The following is a 19,015-nucleotide window of genomic DNA, read 5'->3' as shown; positions in this document are numbered from 1 at the left end:
TTTTCCCTTCCCGCTATAAAAAATCTTAAAGGGAATAAGGCTGGTAAAATATAGTGATTTTTCTTAATCACACTTTTCTAATTTTACAGCATTTCTACTACTAATTTCAATATTTTGCTAATTGAAGTATAGATCCTTAATGCAATAATTTTAATAGTATGCCAGTAAAATGTGATTTTTTTTGCAATATTTGCACTTTAAACTGCTGATTCTGAGTTGCATACAATGTTGATGTAGTTAAGTGCAGCCCCTGAAGATAGATATACCACTTAATCATAATGCCAATGCAAGTGTCCGTTTCTGAATAAAGTTTGTTTAAAGAGTTTGGGTGGCCATACATCCAAAGACAATGTATAATACAATAGGGACCAAGTATACTGTAGATGTAGGGACTCTGTATCAAGCCTTAATGAGAGATTATCAGGAATTGGGACTTAGCATTTCATGTCTTACCGATGTGCCCTTCATTCTGCCTCCTGCTGCACTGGCTCCGGTACCCCTAAACTTTGCTCTGGCCCCCCAATGTCACAGGCGCTGCCATGTTGTTATGGATGAGCTGATCGCAAGTCCTCTAACCATAAGCATTGGTTAGTTACATGACTCCGCTGTCCAATGGACAACCATCAAGTGGGGATAAAAGGGCAAGACAGAGGTCTAGCAAATCGCCCAGAACAACGTCGCTATCTCAGCTGCGTTCAGGCTCAGACTCCAGTGTTCATCTCATGTTCCTGTTGTCCTGTTTATTACCAGCGATTCCAAGTTCCAGCAGTATTAACAGCACTGTGATTCAGCTCCAAGCATTTCACTTACATTAAGACTCCAGCAGCATTGCCAGCACTGTGTTCCTACCATTAAGTACTTGCACCTGTATTGTGATTCCAGCAGCATTGCCAGCTCAGTGTTTCAAGCATTAAGTGCTTGTACATAAACTGTGATTCCAGGAGCTACTTTTTTTCTTTCCAGTGTGTTCTAGAGAGTGTTGCTATTCCAGTCCCAAAGCAATCCATCCAGTGTCTACTTGTGTGTATTGCACTCCTAGCTGTCATTCCGGTTCAAGGTTATCAGCTTCCAGGTTGACTCCAGTTCCAGCTGTCTCTCCGGTTTCAGTCCGGTTCAAGTTTATTATCTTCCAGGCTGACTCCAGTTCCAGCTGTCTCCCCGGTTCCAGTCCGGTTCAAGCTTATCAGCTTCCAGGCTGACTCCAGTTCCAGCTTTCTCTCTGGTTCTGGTCCGGTTCAAGTTTATCAGCTTCCTGGCTGACTCCAATTCCGGCTGTCTCTCCAGTTCCAGTCCAGTACAAGTATATCAGCTTCCAAGTTCTGACTCCCGTTATCTCTCCGCTTCTGTTCAAGTTAAACAGCTTCCAAGCAAACTCCAATTCAAGTTTCCTCACCTGTTCCAATCTGGTTCTAGTTAATACTTCTTCTTGCTGTCATCTGTTCCAGTTATTTACTAAATACAGAGTTTGTTCAAACCTAGACTGTTCCAAGTTTAATTCAATTGCCGTATGTCTTCCATGCAAATCTTGAATAAATATTCCTAAAGATATTATCATCTCTCTGTGTTCCTCATGCGCAAGATGTACCTACGTCCTCTGGGTTTCCTGCACTGTGTGATATAACTACAGAGCCACACATAGATTCCAACTTGGGTTCACAAAATACCAGAGTTCTGATAGAGATACAGTGGAGTAATTGCCCAAACCAACCAATCAGCTAGTACAGATGTAGCCATGCTATGCGTATGTTCGCACCTGTGATCCATAGGCATTACATTGCCTAGTCACGTATGCAAAAAGTTGCAACCCAGCATACCAAGTCGCACACGCGGCACGTGCAGCCGTGCTGTGGGCTGAATAAGTGTGGCTACATCTGTATATGCTATTTCATAGACTGTGCTACATGAACAATGGTTAGAATCTGATTGATTGCCTTGGGCAACTTCTCCATATTACTGTATATGTCTCCAAGGCTTGAAATATCTCCCACTGAGTATATTGTAACTTAATGACTGTTGTTGTGGGAAAAACACCTCAATCTGTTAATGCTCAGGGCCAGTATCACTATAAAAGCTATCACTTGTTTATGTGCTCTGACCACATGTTATTTTCCCTGCATTACAGCAGTGCAACCACTGGCAAAAAAGTGCCCCTAAATACAGTATGGGGGGAATGTAATAGGGTGCCAGAATTAGGTAATGAGAGATTTTGTGAGAGCTCTCCTGTTTTTTTTTAAGTGGCAATCATTTACACGGCAAAATCATCCTAGTTTTGCCATATAAATGATTGTCACTTAAAAAAAACAGGAGAACTCTCACGATATCTCTCACTTTCTGATTCTCACACCCAGAGCTTAAAGTGGTCCTGTAGAGGTGGTGGAACTCAGTTACCACCCCACATACCCCCCCCCCACCCCACATTAAGTGGAGACAGGGCCAGTGATAGTGCTTTTGGCACCCCCCTACAAGCTATAAATTAGTGCCCTACTTCCCATACTTTATAAAGGGACATTGATCTCACAAAGAAGCAGCGTGGTCACACAATACTACCCCCAATTCAAATTACACTACACAGTAGCAGAATCTTAATCACATTACACAGCATTGCACAGTAATGCCCCTTGTTCAGGTTATGTCACTTAGTAGTGCCCTTTATTCATGTTGTGCTGCACAATGGTACCCTTTATACACGGTATGCCACACAGTAGTGCCCCTTATACACAATTCCTACAGTAGTAGTGCCCCTTACACATAATGACCACTGTAGTGCCGCTTATACACATAATGCCCACAGAAGTGCTGCTTATACACAAAATGCCCACAGTAGTAGTGCCACTTACAGTATATACAGAATGCCCACAGTAGTAGTGCCCCTTGCACATAATGCCCACAATAGTAGTGCCCCTTATGCATAATGACCACAGTAGTGTTGCTTATACACATAATGCCCACAGTATTGCCCCTTATTCACATCTCTGCCTCTGTCACTCCAGCAGCACATCACCCGAGTCCCTCCAGCAGCTCCATGCCCTGTATCCCTCCAGCAGCTTCCCCACCTCTCTTGTCTCTCCAGCCACCCTTATCCTGCCTTCAAGATGCACAGAGCTTGCTCCTCTTCATGGCTCTTCACTTCAGCAGCAGTGACAGAATGACATCACATATGCTGTGCCAAAAAGGAAGCCACTGGGACCTATGTGAGTACCAGGAGGTGTGGGCTGTAGATGGAGGAGGACCATGGAGCCAACAGGACCTGAGGAAGGTGGAGGTGGCTGCAGTTCATCACTAACACTAGCGCGTCCTGCATCATCTATTGAAAAGGGTGATGGGGCTGGCTTTTCAGTTGGAATTACTGTGCAGGGCAATGGAGGAGGTGGAACTAGTTCCTCTACCAATACAGGTGGTGGAACTCAGTTCCACCTCGTTCCCCCCCCCCCCCCCCTTCACTTTAACTCCTTCTCACACCCTATTACATTCCCCCTTATGTATTACAGCAATCTAAGGGTGAATTAAAGGTTGAATGACAGTTTAGAATGAAAAGGGTGCAGATGCTATGGATGGACAAAAAAGTTAGCAAAAAACATCATAATAAGGGGTCTATTCATGAAGCAGTGAAAAGAGGGGAGTTGTAAAATAGTGGAGAAGTTGACCATGGCAACCAATCAGCTGCTCCGTACAAATGTATAATATACAAATTATAAATGTTACTTCAATGCTGATTGGTTGCCATGGACAACTTCTCTATTGGCTCATTTCTCCACCCTTTTCACTGTTTCATGAATAGGCCGCTAACTATTTACATTAAAATATGTAACAATTGTCATGCTTGCACTGTCTGCAGACATACTTTAAAAAGTGGGAATGAAGAAAGAACATATATTCTGGGCTGAACTAAATATAATTACAGGAGAATCAGCAATCAGTAATTGAGCAAAGGGTCACTGTGAGATCGGCTTTACTCCTCATACGAAAGAAGAAAAAAATCTAACAGCTCTGAAACACAATCAGTATAAGATTATACATGTCTACACCTGTGCTGCTGAGGAATATGGATATATACTGTAGATAAACTTAATGTAGATGCAAGATTCTTATCAAGTTAATTACATTTTATTTTACTTCTGCTGTAAGGTAGATGACATTATTGTACCATGCACACAAGTACGAAATGCTCCAACAATGTCTCAGCAACATATCTAAATTTAGCTTTATTTATTCCAGGAAGGATGAACACAATGTAATATGAAGTTAAGCTTATCAAATACTGGATATTGTCTGAACATAACATTGATATTCAATAGTAATAACACATACAGAGTTGCTTGGAAATATGTGAACCCTTCAGAGTCCTAAAAGTAGATAAAGAGAACCAAATAAAAAAATGAGACAAAAAAATGCACATGCTCATTTTTTTATTGAAAAAAAAATGATTCAATATCACATATCTATGAATAGCAAAAGTATGTGAACCTTCAAGCTTAGCAAATATTTTGAAGGTAGTAATGTGCGGCGGGCACATTCGTGTTTTGGTTTTGGATCTGGTTTCCCGCTCGTGTTTTGGATCTGGATTGGTTTTGCCAAAACCACCCTTTTGGGTTTTGGTTTTGGATCTGGATGATTTTTGAAAAAAACATAAAAACAGCTAGAATCACAGAATTTGGGGGTAATTTTGATCCTATGGTATTATTAACCTCAATAACATTCATTTCCACTTATTTCCAGTCTATTCTGAATACCCTTACACCTCACAATATTGTTTTTAGGCCAAAAGGTTGCACAGAGGTAGCTGGATGACTAAGCTAAGCGACACAAGTGGGCGGCACAAACACTTGGCCCATCTAGGAGTTGCCCTGCAGTGGCAGACAGGATGGCAGTTTTAAAAACTAGGCCCCAAAAAGCACATAATGCAAACAAAAAAAAAGAGGTGCAAGATGGAATTGTCCTTGAGCCCTCCCACCCACCCTTATGTTGTATTAACAGGACATGCACGCTTTAACAAAACAATAATTTCAGTGACAGGGTCTGCCACACGACTGTGGCTGAAATTATTGCTTTGTTTGGGCCCCCACCAAAAAAGAAGCAATCAATCTCTCCTTGCACAAACTAGCTCTACAGTGACAAGATGTCGTCCTCATCCTCAGATTCCACCCCAACCCCCTTCATTGTTTAAATCCTCATCCACACAGAGAAATAATATTAAAATAAACAAAACCACATCATTTAGGTGTCAGTGGACTGCTGACGCTATTACCCAAAGTTTCTGAACTTGACAATGACTTATGATGAATGTGCTGCAGGTGACGTATAAGGGAGGATGTTCCAAGGTCGTTAACATCCTTACCCCTACTTCCACACCAAAGAGGTGGCTTTTTGGTATTTTGCCCAGGCATGACAATGGGCTTTATCATCCTATGGACAACAACGGTCTCCCCCGGTGCCTGATTTAAACAAACCACATCACCATCACAATCCTCCTCATCAACTTCCTCCTCAGCGCAAGCAACACCCATATCCTCATCCTGGTGTACTTCAACAGTGACATCTTCAATTTGAATATCAGAAACTGGACTGTGGGTGCACCTTCCAGCACTTGTAGAGGGCGTGCAAATGGTGGAAGGATCCACCTCTTCCCGTCCAGTGTTGGGAAGGTCAGGCATCACAACCGCCAAAACACTTGGACTCTCCTTGGGGATTTGTGATGCCATCTTAGAACGCACAGTTCTTTGCTGTGCTTTTGCCAGCTTAACTCTTCTCATATTTCTAGTGGGAGGATGAGGGCTTGCGTCATCATGTTAAGCTGAACCACTAGTCATGAACATAGGCCAGGGCCTTAGCCATTTCTTGCCACTCTGTGTTGTAAATGGCATATTGGCAAGTTTATGTCTTGACTAGTGGCAGCAGCTTCAGAACTAGGAGGAAGTGGTTCTTGATCTTTCCCTATTTAATCCTCCAGATTTTTGTTCTCCATTATTTTTCTGGAGTTATATAACACAATATACGGCACAGGAGAGCGTACCACTATACCACACAGGGCAAACCCTGTAAAAATTATTTGGATAATAACCCTTTTATTTGGAGTTATTATAATAATATGCAGCACAGGAGAGCGTACCCCTACACCACAAAGGGCAAACCCTGTAAAAATTATTTGGATTAAATATTAATAACCCCTTTATTTGGAGTAAATAATAAACAGCACAGGACAGCACAACTGGACTTATACGGAGAGTACCGCTAGAGTAATAGGGCAGTACTGCTGGACTTATACGGCAGTGCCCCTGGACTTATACGGCAGTACCGCTGGACTTATACAGCTGTAATGCTGGACTTATAAGGCAGTACTGCTGGACGTATATGGCAGTACCACTGGACTTATATGGCAGCACCACTGGACTGTACTTATACAGCAGCTCCACTGGACTGGACTTATACAGCAGCACCACTGGACTTATGCAGCACAGGACACCACCACTGGACTGATGCAGCACAAGACAGCACCACTGGACTAGGCTTATACAGCAGCACCACTAAACTTATGGTAGCACAGGACACCACCACTGTGACTGGACTGATGCAGCACAAGACACCACCACTAGACTGATGCAGCACAAGACAGCACCACTGGAATGATACAAAAGAGCAGGTCGCCACCCCACATGCCACGCCACTTTCCCGCACAGACACTGAGGAGGCACGTCCTCTCACTACACTCTCCAGGTCTGAAGATACAGGTGACGCGTAGCTGTTTATATGGTATCCAAAACCCGCGAGAATCCGACAGCGGGATGATTAAATTTTTCCTCGTTCTGGTTTGCGAGTCTGGCAGGAAAACCCGAGCCGGACTCGGATCCAGACGTGGAGCGTGAAGTTTTGGGGGGGTTCGGTTCTCAGGGAACCGAACCCGCTCCTCTCTGTTTGAAGGTAAAATTACAGTCAGGTATTTTCCATATATGACAATCAGGTGTGAGTGGACAACTTGTCTTTTTAAAAGAACAAGGATCTATCAAAGTCTGATGCTCCCAACACATGTTTGTGGAAATGTATCATGTCACGAATAAAAGGATAATTCTAAGGGCCTCAGAAGAAGAGTTGTTGATGCTCATCAGGCTAGAAAAGGTTACAAAACCATCTTAAAGAGTTTGAACTCCACCAATCAGCAGTCAGACAGATTGTGTGCAAATGAAGAAAAGTCTAGACCATTATTACCCTCCCAGGAGTGGTTGACCAACAAAGATCATGCCAAGAGAAAGGCGTCTAATCGTTTGCAAGGTCACAAAGGAACCCAAGGTACCCACTAAGGCCTTTCTGACATTAGCTAATGTTAATGTTCATGTAGGCCTTTCTTTACCACAGTATGCTTCTATCTATATACAGTGCCTCCACTCAGACCTTTGATCTGCTAGAGAATAATGGCAGAAGGGGGAAAGTCTGAGAAACCCCTTTGATAGCGTTATACAGTAAGTCCTCTAGATGACTTTTGGCCTCCCAATGTATACACACTTCAATATTCTATCACTTACTGGATGTACTGGGGGGCTCCGAGCCTTCCGTTCTCCCGCTGGATCAAAGACTTAGCAATGATGTAACAAGATCAATTCAATTACTATTCACCACTTTACTTCTACTTGTGATAATGTAATGTAACGGTACCATACATTAAAGGATTGACATGTAAATACAATATAACAAAGCAAAAGATACAATCTTAACACTCCTATAACCCTATTTTCCCGATATCACCCCTTATCCCTTAAAGTTATATATTTGCAAATATATATATATATATATATATATATATATATATATATATATAGATATAGTTCAGTGCACTGTATTTAGTCTATAGAGTATGATTCCCAATGACATGGGGTGTAACAATATCCTCTGCAGTTAAAGGTGTTTAATTTATTAGGTAATCCTTTATATTTAAGAGGTCCACGGGCCAACAAAGTATTGGGTGGGGCTCCGGATACTCGACTGTAGTGAATGTCAATTAGTTACAATTGGAGGAGACTCCCGTCAACATCAATAGGTTATTTAACGGATAGCATATGGTTGATTACTCCAAATAGGATTGGTGTTCAACAAGGTATATATGTAGACTATATATTAGTCCTCTTGGTATCATTATAATATAGCTCATGAAGATGGGATGCCCTATCAGCGTAGTGATAATCTGTCTTTCTCTGTTTTAGAGTAACTGGACTTCCTTAAGATGTTGATAGCAACTATCAGGTAAGTGTATTCAGTGTCTGGGAATACTCCTATATAACTATCACTCAGATGCTGTGTAATGCAATTAATGCAACTGTAGCATTATAATATATCATACTATCACTGATATTGGTAGGCTCCGTCTCTGTAGAATTTTAGTATGAGCTTTAATATATCCTTGCTCATTGATGACGTGTATCACTTACTATTGGTGCTGTTAATACAGCACTGGTGAGGTTCGTATAGGAAATATAACTGAATGTGCCCACCTCCTCCAGCTGTGAAAGTCTGTGTAGCAGCAGGGTGGAGCTTGGTCGTTACCTCTGTAGGCGGTCTTGGCATACGATCCTCCCTCTGTGTGATGCTCCCGAAGGATGTCCGCCCTCTCTACCTCCTTGTGATGAGGACGGGGCGGTGATTTCTTCACCGTCACTCTGCTTACTATGATGCGGCTTGCAGACGGGTTGCGGCTCCGATGTCCTTCTCCCCCGGCTCTCTGGTACGTCTCTTCCGTGCGCTCTGGGTAGCGGCTCCCCGCGGCTGTCCTCTGTCTCTCAGCTCAACTGCCGCTCATGGCGTACTTGTCCCGCTACTTATACTGGCCTCCCGACTCCTCTCTCAACGTCCCGATCCGGGTAACTTTACTGATGTCCCTTTCACTGGTCTCTCCCGCACGGGAGTCCCGCGAGCGGGTCCCAGCTCCTGTCCCTCACTAATGTAGCATTTCATATATATACCTTATATGCTAATACACAATACAGTTTACAATATTATATATATATATATATATATATATATATATATATATATATATCCGTCACTATTAAAGACTATTAAATGTCCCTCTACACTCCTCCCCTTGGTGGCTGGTACTGATCCCACCTATATCTACCTGTCACCATCGTACTTCCTCTATTCCAGGAGGGTAATACCCTATGATTGATCCTGCCGACCATAAATTACTATTACTCTCGAAGTATGGCCATGGTATTATAGTAGTTGAGTTAACAATTCGGGGTTCGTCACTAGGTATTCCCAGACGATCATAAGTTAGTATTAAGGGTGGCCTATGAGTCCGAGGGGGTCGAACTCTTTGGATCATGGGTGTGCTTTCCCCACTATAGTTATCCTCACTGACTATTAATTCTTCGGTTACTTCACTCCAACTAAGTTCAGTGCCATTCTCTCCAGGAATATCATTGATAGGTCTTCCCCATACGTATGTAGATCCTTCTTTATTAGTGGACTTCTCTCCTGGTTTTTCTTTTCCTGGGCTAAAATCTTTCCCTTCTAATTCTATACCTGGAGTATGTCGATTTTCACAATAGAAGTACCCCGCTCCCTCTTCACTGGACTCGCCTGGTATTGTATCATTGTACTCATAGGGACTAGAGTGATCCGCCACTTTCTGAGGCATCGATTTCTCCTTTCTCGCCACGGCTTGACCGGTTTCCCTATTTTCTTCAAAAGGAATATCTTGTCCGACTGGCAATAGATGATTTCGGTGATAAGTAACAATCGGTCCATCGTGACCTTCCGGTTTCAATTGATATACCGGGATACCAGGTAGTTGCTTGATAATCGTATATGGTGATTCTTTCCAACGATTCGCTATTTTTTATCGTCTAGGAGCTCCCAGACGCCGAAGAAGTACTCTGTCTCCAGGCAGCAGTATCTGTTCAATCACTTTATTATCAAATCTCTGTTTATTTTGCTCACCTCTTCTCTTTGACACTTGATGAGCAAGATCAAAGGCTTCTTTTAAATCTCTCCTCAATCGTTTTACATACTGTGTGTGGGTTGGGGTAACAGACTTAGCGTCATTAGCATTAGTCCCAAGACAAATATCAAGCGGCAGCTTAGCTTCTCGTCCGAACATCAGTACATAAGGTGAGTATCCAGTAGTGTCATTTACGGTACAATTATAGGCATGTACAAGTCGACAAACGTGTCGCTTCCACTGAATTTTGTCACGTGGATTCAGAGTCCCCAACATGTCAAGAAGGGTTCGGGTTGTGAGTCTCCCTGATGATGATATGGCGATGTTCTTGACTTCCGTATCCCACAACATATGCACAGCTCCTTGATTAAATTACTTTCGAATTCCCTCCCTTGATCAGTGTGGATTCGAGCTGGTAATCCGTAATGTACGAAAAATTTCTCCCACAGTGTCTTAGCTACCGTTATGGCCTTTTGATCCACAGTGACATACGCTTGGGCGTATCGTGTGAAGTGATCTGTAGCTACCAATATGTGACAGTCTCTCCCGGAAGGATCCTCCAATGACAGGAAATCGACACACACAAGCTCTAATGGTCCTGAGCTGTCTAAATTAATTAACCTAGCTGACGGTACCGGTATCGACTTCCTTAGTATACAATTCCGACAATCTCGACAGTATGATTCAATATCTCTATTCCAGTGATGTGCGGTGGGGTGAGGCAGAGCCTTTCCTGTCATACTAATGTTTGTGCCAGGGTATGACTGTATAAAGTATATAAAAAATACAAATAATTTGTTAGAAATATCTTCTTTGTATTACTCTAATAATTTTTATAGCCAAAACTGTGGAGTAAAAAGTCTATGGCAGGTGAGGCAGTGCCTCACCTGTCTATCTTTTCAGCACATCTCTGATCAAATCTCACCAAATTTCCAGGAGTTTATGCTGCTGCACCTGTATATAATGCCCAGATGTACCCTTTGGCTCATATATTGTGTGTAAATCTGGCTCTGGTGCCAGCCAATGCCTCCTGAACCATTTAGCTCACTGCACGTCCCTGCTCTATTCATGTGGGGCCAGTATACCCTTTCAGTGACCAATAGGCGTGTCTTCTCATATCCAAGATGGCCATGACAGTCGTGCAGTGAGTGTAACACCATGGCAATATATTCAGCAGGTAGCACAAGTTGATAACGGATCTTTTCTGTCCGATCCTCCGTCTTTCGGTAGAGTATCCCTTTCTTTAAGATTAACCTTTTCCGCTGTCGCAATAACACTTGCGTTGTGTTAGATATCACTACTCCATTATCGCAACTATGACGATTATTTAAGCAATTAATAGCAGTCGTCAGGTGGGTATCTCGTAGTTGAGCCTCCCGCAGTTGTTCTTTGGATAATACCTCCAGTTCTCCCATCTCAGCCTGGGATATCCAACAATACATTAAAGGTAATGCTGTCTCTGATGCCCCCAGAGAACTGACAATATCCTGTGGTTCTCCTCGTAGGCCGATCATCTGATGACATAATCCTTGCATTGCCGGCACTGGGACTTCTATCCACTCATCATTGACACTAGGTACAGTAGCATTCGGCAATCTTGATAAGGCATCGGCGTCAACATTACTTGTCCCCGGCCTGTATTTTAAAGTGAAGTAGTAATTGGCTAATGCTGCCAGCCAACGATATCCTGTGGCGTCAAGACAGGCAGTGGTGTTAATATATACGTCAAAGGGTTATTATCAGTGTAGATGGTAAAATGGGTTCCGTACAGGTAGTCGTGGAACTTTTCAACTACTGCCCACTTTAAAGCAAGGAACTCAAGTTTGTGCACTGCATATTTTCTCTCGCTTTCTGATAATCCTCGACTGATATATGCAATAGGCCTCACTTTTCCTTGTTGTCGCTGGTATAACACTCCACCCAATCCGTCAAATGATGCATCTATGTGTAACTCATATGGTTGGGTTGGATCTGCATATGCTAGAACCGGTGAGTGAGTCAAACAATACTTAAGTCGGAGAAACACGTCCTCACACAGACTAGTCCACCTATCCCCGAATTCCTCCTGGGGTTTGAAGAAACTATTAGGTGCACCACTTCTTTTAATCCGATTACTGCCATGGATGGGGGGATAGCCTTTAGTCAGTTCAGTGAGAGGTCTAACTATCCGGGAATACTGTGATACAAACCGACGGTAGTAACCGCAGAATCCCAGAAATGAACGGAGTTCCTTCAAATTCTTCGGACGCGGCCAACGCATTACAGCCTCAGTTTTATCTGAGTCCGTAGCAATTCCTTCTCGATTGACAATATGTCCTAGGTATTTAACTGTGGTCTGACAAAATTTACATTTGCAAAAGAAAAGGATAGAGAAGATTGTCTCCTTCTGTTGCAGACAGTGTAAAGCCTGCCAATATATGATCCCTATAACAGAATATAGGGATAGATATGGCAGAAAATGGGAGATCAACAGTTATATTGATTGTACCACGGCAGGGGTGGTATACGAACTGATATGCCCCTGCAACTTGGTTTACATTGGCAAAAGAACCAGGCCATTGAAAGTAAGACTATTGGAGCATATTGGTAGTATTAGAAACGCCAGACAGGATAAACTAAAATTTAAAACACTGACTCCAGTAGCCAATCACTTTCTGCAACATCATAATGGGATCCCAAAGGGCCTTCGGGCTTTTGGCATGAGACATTTTGAAACAGACATCCGAGGTGGGGACATAGATGGAGATCTCCTCAGATTTGAGAGTAAAATGATATTCTTGATGGGCTGCCAGCATCCGAAAGGATTAAATGAAAACAACAGTTACCTACCTTTTCTGTAAGAGTAGGAAACATTTAGGGAGGTAAACCATGTCCTCGACAGGCATAGTCATTCGGCATTTCTTGTTCCTATACTTTCTGTATGATAGAGATACTCACCTACCTGTTGTGCTCATCCATAAGTATATTCAATATTTATTTCTCGTATGCAGGGAGAACCCACACTGAGTCGAATTATATCCCAGAATTACACTATCATGTGAGTTAAGATGTATTTAGAACTCTTGGAATTAAAATTATTATTAATTTGGAGCATCCACCAGCCCATAGTTGCGCCTGGGAGCGTTTTTGGGATCTTTTAAAATGAAAAATTAGAAAGAAATGAAAGCTATTTATCCATCTTATGAAGGATGGGAGAACTCAAATTGTAGTCATTAGTATGTAGTAAGTTTCTTATTTAATTTTCACTCTATGTTCAATCAATGACAGTTTAGGAGGACAAGTACATATCTCAATAAACAAATTATCTATCCCTCAGAGGGAATAATATTTACTTATTCCTCATAAGAGTCAGATCCTTATGTTTATATTTAATTCACAAACCATGTTGACACTTATTTCAGAGTTACTGGGGTATATGCAATTGCGGTCGAATTCCCGAAATTGTAGAATTTCGGGACTTTTTCGACCAAAAAAAAAAATCGCCTATGCAATTCAGTGCTTTCCGACAAAAAAACGGACTTTAAAAATACGACTTTTTGAAATTCGACTTTTGTCAAATTCGACTTTTCTGCAATGATACAAGTGCTGCAATTCGACCAAAGTGTATTCAATTCAAGTTTGGAAATTCGACAACAGTGCTTTTAGACAGTAAATTCATCATTTTCAATCCGCCACACTTTGGAGGGTGAAAGCAATAAAAAAAAATTAAAACATGTTTTTTTGGGTGTTTTTTTTTTTGGTAATAGCATATCTATTTATATTAGAAGGGATTAGGTACTTGGTTTGTCTTTTTTGGAGGCACAAGTATTATTTATATATTTTTAAAAATATATATATTTTTTTTTATAGCTGGAACGGTAAAATCAAGGAAAAAAATGGCGTGGGGTCCCCCCTCCAAAGCATAACCAGCCTCGGGCTCTTCGAGCTGGTCCTGGTTCTAAAAATGCGGGGGAAAATTTGACAGGGGATCCCCCGTATTTTTAAAACCAGCACCGGGCTCTGCGCCTGATGCTGGTGCAAAAAATACGGGGGACAAAAAGAGTAGGGGTCCCCCGTATTTTATACACTAGCATCGGGCTCCACTAGCTGGACAGATAATGCCACAGCCGGGGGTCACTTTTATACAGTGCCCTGCGGCCATGGCATTAAATATCCAACTAGTCACCCCTGGCCGGGGTACCCTGGGGGAGTGGGGACCCCTTCAATCAAGGGGTCCCCCCCCCAGCCACCCAAGGGCCAGGGGTGAAGCCCGAGGCTGTCCCCCCCCATCCAAGGGCTGCATTTGGGAGGCTGATAGCCTTGAGTAAAATGACAGAATATTGTTATTTTCCAGTAGTACTACAAGTCCCAGCAAGCCTCCCCCGCAAGCTGGTACTTGGAGAACCACATGTACCAGCATGCGGGAGAAAAACGGGCCCGCTGGTACCTGTAGTACTACTGGGAAAAAAATACCCAAATAAAAACAGGACACACACACACCGTGACAAGTACAACTTTATTACATACTGCCGACACACACATACTTACCTATGTTGACACGCCGACTGCCACAGTCTCCGACGATCCGAGGGTACCTGTGAAAAAATTATACTCACCTTCCAGCATCCAGAGATAAATCCACGTCCAGAGTATAATCCACGTACTTGTTAAAATAACAAAACGCAAAAACCCGTGCCAGCGGACTGAAAGGGGTCCCATATTGACACATGAGACCCCTTTCCCCGAATGCAGAGACCTCTCCGTGACAGCTGACACTGAAAGGTCTCTTCAGCCAATCAGCGAGTGCAACGTCCTTGCACTCTGCTGATTGGCTCTGCGCGTCTGAGCTCAGACAGCGCATCGCAAAGCCTCTCCATTATATTCAATGGTGGGAACCTTGCGGTTAGCGGTGGGGTCACCCGCCGGTCAGCGGCTGACTGCGGGTAACCCCCCCGCTGACGGCAAAATTCACACCATTGCAAGTAATGGAGAGAGCTGTGCGATGCGCTGTCACAGCACAGACAGCGCACAGCCAATCAGATGAGCGCCACGTAGTAGCGCTTCCTGATTGGCTAAAGGGACCTCAGTGACAGGAGTCACGTGGGGTCCCGGCACATTCGGGGAAAGGGGTCTCATGTGTCAATATGGGACCCCTTTCAGTCCGGCATGATGGTCGGGTATGCGGTTTGTTTTTTTAACAAGTACCTGGATTATACTCTGGACGTGGATTTATCTCTGGACGCTGGAAGGCGAGTATAATTTTTTAACAGGTACCCTCGGATCGTCGGAGACTGTGGCAGTCGGCGTGTCAACATAGGTAAGTATGTGTGTGTCGGCAGTATGTAATAAAGTTGTACTTGTCGCGGTGTGTGTGTCCTGTTTTTATTTGGGTATTTTTTTCCCAGTAGTACTACAGGTACCAGCGGGCCCGTTTTTCTCCCGCATGCTGGTACTTGTGGTTCTCCAAGTACCAGCTTGCGGGGGAGGCTTGCTGGGACTTGTAGTACTACTGGAAAAAACAATATTCTGTCATTTTACTCAAGGCTATCAGCCTCCCATCCGCAGCCTTGGATGGGGGGGACAGCCTCGGGCTTCACCCCTGGCCCTTGGGTGGCTGGGGGGGGGACCCCTTGATTGAAGGGGTCCCCACTCCCCCCGGGTACCCCGGCCAGGGGTGACTAGTTGGATATTTAATGCCACGGCCGCAGGGCACTGTATAAAAGTGACCCCCGGCTGTGGCATTATCTGTCCAGCTAGTGGAGCCCGATGCTGGTGTATAAAATACGGGGGACCCCTACTCTTTTTGTCCCCTGTATTTTTTGCACCAGCATCAGGCGCAGAGCCCGGTGCTGGTTTTAAAAATACGGGGGATCCCCTGTCAATTTCCCCCCCCGCATTTTTAGAACCAGGACCAGCTCGAAGAGCCCGAGGCTGGTTATGCTTTGGAGGGGGGACCCCACACCATTTTTTTCCGGGATTTTCCAGTTTTTTCCCGTTTTTTAAATTCGCGGCAAAATCCGGCAAATCGGCCGTTTTTCGCCTGCGGGACTGTCAAATCCGTTTTTCATTGAATATGGTGAATTCCGGCAGCCACCTGCCGTAATTCACCTGTCGAATTGTGTCGAATTAAAAAACGGCGATAATTTGCCGCGATTCACCGTGAATTGCATATACCCCACTGTATCCTCAATTGTAGATTAGATGCATTGGTACGGAAGGAACACACAATGGATCACAATTCATGAGATTGATTCCCGTGAAATAACCCCAAACACACCTCGATTAATTATTAAGGTATTTCTCACAGGGTATATAGGTATATAGGTACTTGTTAATTTAATGCAATCAATGCATATGATTGGCTTTAACATGTCAATACCCCAATCATACACTTACATCATCACCTTTTTCACCTATCACATATTGTGTATATATGGTACACATCATATTTTCCTTTTTTTTTTCTTCACTTTTTTCAGTTCACCATCTGATTTTCTCACGCTAGCAAGTTCACATTTTCCTCAAAATTTCTAACACTATTTATTATATTTCAACACCACACGGTATATTGTGTTAGATTCACCACATGGGATTCACATTTTATCCAGAGTTTATTATTTAGCTATTTCACTTATATCACACAAGCACCTTTATGTGGTATTGGTATTGGGCTGACAGATCATCATCCTACCTAACCTTAATATGAGTTAATCAAAATTAGGGGAATCATACCGATATGTGCTTCCCCTGCAGTACATTTAATTGTATTAACTATTGTCACTTCATTTATTAAATATGGGAATTAATAGTAATCTATAGAATTATTCACTCATATTATAAACATCTCTCGAGATCTGATTTCTTTATTTATTCATATTATAGACATTTCTCGAGATCTGACTCCTTTATGGACCACTGTGCACATATCCCAGTAATGTGTCGTTCAATTTCTCATCACATTTATTTACATTGGCGCCTGGGCTCTGTGAATAATTAAGCACCGCTCACTAGGATAAAATACGCTCAGCACAATAAGCGCACGATTTAACTAGGGCTATGGAGATAGTAGGAACACGGATGGGGATGACGTAATGTGTGATCATGTGATAACGCATGTTATAATGATTGGCTGACTTCCCCTTTATAGCTATCCTTGGGAGGGCAATCGTGTTTGCCCTGATGAAGCTGATGTGAAACGTGCACGTTGGGTGGCGTTTCAGAGCGGCATGAACTTGCCTGCTATGTTCACTGTATAAAATGTATAAAATGTTGAAATCAAATTAATGTAATAGGAAAGGTGTTAACAATTATGTGTAATAGGACCAGGATCACTCGTATTGAAGGATCATTAGTCTAGCTATCTATGGGAGAGCAGAGGGAAAGCATTTGTGGAGAGAGTAAAACGTGTGGGCAGTAATACGTGTGTGTATAGACACTCCTTATGCCGGGCTTCATTAGATCTCATGTGACAATATAATCAATTGGGACTTTAAATAACAAACCCCACGATTCTCTACCTTTGTAATAGATGCTGAACGTGTGGAGACTGATATATGAGCCCGTGTGAATCAGTCTAACATACGATGTATATGCACTAGAGACTATAATGCGGATATGCTAATTGCTAGTAAATCCTGTGCACATGCTCCAACGGTCTCTCATTCCTATCCTTTAAGAATCATATGAGGAACTCATCACGCTATTAAATAAAGCTAATGTGCCACACAGACTGGACACATGTGAATGAGATGGTATATGTGCAAACCAGTAGCGGCAAGTGAATATCCTTTACGATAAATCCCGGTAATCTTATTGGGCTGATTGTCTTAATGTGATAAACTGGTACAGGTGATCTGACTGCAATTGTCAGTTATCTTGTTTAAACTAGTTTGGTAGCAGCACCCAATAACAGCAGCCGTATATAAATACTCTCTACGATAAGCTCCCGCAACTAGGTGTAACTGATCACTCTCGATATAGCAGAGATACTATATGTAATTGCTAACCCAGTGGTACAAGACATGAATTGAAATTTAATTTGCCATAAATGACATGAAATCTGGCATTGGAATATTGTGGTAGGCAGACCGGGGTCCATAACATGTATTAGCGGTTTCTTATTAAGGACGTTACAGTAGGATCGAGACATAGAGTCAATCGTAGCAATTGATTTTGAAGACAGCAGATAATATGCATATGATAATGAGTTGCATTTAATGATATTAATGACACGTTTGTGCAGCTGAGAATACGAGATCATCATGCATGTCAGCCTGATTTATCCTGTCTGTAAACCTTTAGGTAACAGACGAGACCTAACTAAACGAACAGTTACAGGGTTGCGACATTTGATAATAGAACTGCAACAGTGTACGGTCCAACATGTTACGGTGTGATCTCTCTCAAATAAACAAACCACCACAGTAACGTTAATAGGGGATCTGAATGGATTAACCCCAATCAAGCAACTGTAGTATCACCGCACTAGGTAATAGAACCGCAACAGTGCATGGTTTAACATGTTATGGGGTGGCTCTCTTTAACAAATTAATTATTACACTAATGTGGATAGGAGGTTTAATGGACCGATCTGCTGTATTGCCAACTGCCCCACTCTGCTATGAATGACTAATAGGGTGGGAACATAACACTACCAAACGGCAGTTTATGCCAGTATTATACACAGACAATTTAATTAGGGCTTGACAGAGTTATAAGAAACTCATGACAACTAAATTCAAACTATTATTTTGAGGATATTAAAAATTGCAGCAATCTGTCAGTCCTTCACCTATACAGATGTACCGGGTATAGCCAGACCGATACGAACGGTCCAAGTCCTTACAACAACAACAACACCATTACAAATGAGAACAAATAATGATATACAGTGAACTTTTTTATTAGATACAGTATCTTTTATTAGTAAATATTTTTCCTTGTATATTTCACATCATTTTAATTGACTTATAATAAAAGTTAAATTTTAGATTCATTATATATTCTCTCCTCTTTGTGCGCCAACCAAGAGACAATCTTCTCTATCCTTTTCTTTTGCTCTCAATTTCATTGTCTATGGCTGCACCCCGAACATATGAATGTGAATTA

The sequence above is a fragment of the Pseudophryne corroboree genome, chromosome 2 (assembly GCF_028390025.1).
Source record: "Pseudophryne corroboree isolate aPseCor3 chromosome 2, aPseCor3.hap2, whole genome shotgun sequence".
NCBI lineage: Eukaryota > Metazoa > Chordata > Amphibia > Anura > Myobatrachidae > Pseudophryne > Pseudophryne corroboree.
The sequence above is the reverse complement of the archived record's forward strand: the minus strand, read 5'-3'. Positions refer to the sequence as shown.